Raw genomic sequence first — 3,219 nt, 5'->3', positions numbered from 1 at the left:
TTTTTTTTTTTTGGAGAGGTTTTTGCTATAGGGTGCATGCGATCGCCAGACAGGCAGAGAGAGACAAAGAGACAGAAAGCGAGAAATCACCCCAGGGGAGATGGCCATGCCACAGTCCTTTCTCCTCCATTCTCCTCTCAGGATCTTGGACATGCACACAACGCACCCAGCGTGAGTTTAAGCCACCGGGTCTGGGACTCAAACTGCAGTTGACTACATGGGAGTTCAGCAACCTAGCCATTACGCTAACTGCTGGTCCCAAGGTATGGTCATTTTAAAATATACCCTAAGGAATCTCCTATATTTCAGACATACCCTTCCTTATGTCATTGTGGAGAAGTAGTCCAATTTCCCTTGGTAATTAGGATGAATCACCCACAGTTACTCCCTTGTTTGCCTATTTATTCCAAGACATGAGGAGCCCCTCATGGCCTGGTAGCAGTGTTAACATCCAGTCCAATAGAATTGTTTCTATGGGTGAAAGAAGTCCTCACTCTGGAACTGAAATCACTAGGCTGGCAAATGTAAGGTCTTGGGAACAGGGAGCACATTTTCAATTAGTGGATTACTACAGTCGGAAAGACTGGTGCCACTCCTATTTCTACCCTTTGATACTTTTTTTTTTCTTTTGGAGAGGTTTTCGCTATAGGGTGCGTGTGCTCGCCAGACAGACAGAGAGAGACATAAAGACAGAAAGTGAGAAATCACCCCCCAGGGGGGATGGCCATGCCACAATCCCTTCTCCTCCATTCTCCTCTCAGGATCTTGAGCACACACGCACACGCACCCGCCATGAGTTTTAAGCCACCAGATCCAGGACACAATCCGTGGTCGACTACGTGGGAGTCCAGCGACATAGCCATTACGCTAACTGCTGGTCCCTATCCTTTGATTCTTAAACCCATACTTCTTGGTTATGAGAAAGCCAATGTAACACCACCATGTATTGGACACTGTTTCAGAGAGTATGATGTCTCCTAGAGAACCTTCCCTCACACTGGTAGCTCTGACCACCTATTTGACACCGTGGTTGAATATTCAAAAGCTTATTCTATTATTCTATCAAGCCACCCACTTCAGGATAGCAGGGAGCAAGATAAATCCAGTGAATCCCCTGACCATCGGCTCATTGTGGCTCTCCTTTTTCTGTAAAGTGAATTCCTTGACTAGAAGCAACACCAAACTGAACACCATGAAGGTAGATAAAGGGTTCTGTAAGTTCATAGATGTTAGTTTTGGTAGAATCATTGTGTGGAGGGAAGGCAAATACATACTCAGAGTTAGTGTCTATTCCAGTAAAGACAAAGTGCTGCCCCTTCCGTAAAGAAAGCAATCCAATGTAGTCAACCTGCCACCAGAGAGCTGACTGATTAGCCTGGGAATAGTGCCATATTGGAAACTCAGTGTTGGTCCCTATGGCTGATAGGCTTTCCTCTTCTTCAGGGAAGGTCAATCTTTCTCATAAATTCTTCAACTCTTTGAATGAGGTCCACTCATACTTTGGAGGATAATCTGCTTTACTAAAAATCTATTAATTTAAATATTAATCTCATAAAAAAAATACTTTGCTGCAACATCCAGACACATTTGTCTACATATTTCAGTACTATGGCCTAGCCATGTTGTCTAAAATTAATCCTTAACAGTATCCTTAAACTAAAACACATGTAAAAGAAGGCTACATATTGATAAGTTGTTGAAAATTTATAACTAGAGGATGGCAAAAGCGTAACCTTGTATGTCCCCTAAGAGTGATGGCTCAGTATTTGATAATTCGTTGTTCATAGAAACTTTATAGAACTCCAAGTCAGAAGGAGCTCGAGGCCTAGTGGCAGTGTTAACATTCAGTCCAATAGAATTGATTATATTACTAATAACTTAGACACCCTTAGTGTTCTCCTATCTAATCCATCTATCTCCCTACCTTAAGACATGGTATTTTCTCTGAATTTTGGGCTATTTATGACCTCAATATCCTTAAATGTTTACTACTTACGCATATACTACTAAACAAGATATAGTTTAGTTTGGTTGTGTATATAATTTTCTGCAAGTTACTTTTTTTTTAAACTCAGTTTTTCTTTTTTTTAAGGTAATTCATAGTGATGTATAGTATAGTTCTAGTCCACTAATTTTCACTGCTGTGTAATATTCAGTGTTATGATTTATACACACATGCACACGCACACACACACACACATGAGAGGGCTTTGAAAAGTTTATGGAAAATATATATTACAAAAACTATGCATAGGGGGACCAGCAGATGGCATAATGATTATCTTGCTGGATTCTCATGTAGTAAAGGGCAGTTCAAGTCCTGGATCTGGCAGCTTAAAATTCACATTCACGTTCAAAATCCTAAGAAGAGAATGGAGAAGACAGGATTATGGCTTGGCCATTAGCCCTGGGGGCTGATTTCCCATTTTCTGTTTTTCTGTCTGTCTGGTGAGTGCATGCACCCAGTAGCAAAAATCTCTCTCAAAAAATAAATAAATAAAACTTTGTATAATTTTCAAAATTTTTTACAGCAAAATAAACTTGTAATATAATTTCATTTTCCATAAACCTTTTTTTAAGAGAGATTTTTGCTATTGGACATGTGCACTCACCTGAGAGACAAAGATACAGAGAGATAGAAAACAAGAAATCATCCCCCCCAGGGGGGATGGCCATTCTGCAATCCTTTCTCCTCCATTTTCCTCTTGGGATCCTGGACATTCATGCACACATGCCTGGTATGAGTTTAAGTTGTTTGGTCCAGGACCTGAACCACTGTCAACTATGTGGGAGTCCAGCGATGTAACCGTTATGCCATATGCTGGTCCCTCCATAAACTTTTTGAAGTCCCAGTTTATGTATGTGTGTGTATATACAGTGCTATTGATAGAAATTTGAGTTTCTTACAGGTTGAGGCTATTATAAATGAAATTTCTATGACCATTCTTACCCATTCTTTTTTGCATATATGCATGCATTTGTATTGGGTATATACTTAGGAGAGGGATTGTTGGACCATACAAGTGTATGTATTTTCATGTTGCCAAATTATTTTCCTATATGTAGTACAGTTCATAATCCAACTGCAATGTATTGTATATAGTCTATTGTTTCATATCCTACTTAATGAATATTTAATATCTACTTACTTTTTATTTTACAACCTTACTGAGATATTTTACAATCTGGTAGTTTTGAAATTGTATGTCACTGTGCTTT

Source organism: Tupaia chinensis, unplaced genomic scaffold, assembly GCF_000334495.1.
Source record: "Tupaia chinensis unplaced genomic scaffold, TupChi_1.0 Scaffold000005_2, whole genome shotgun sequence".
In the NCBI taxonomy this organism is placed as follows: Eukaryota; Metazoa; Chordata; class Mammalia; order Scandentia; family Tupaiidae; genus Tupaia; species Tupaia belangeri.
The sequence above is the reverse complement of the archived record's forward strand: the minus strand, read 5'-3'. Positions refer to the sequence as shown.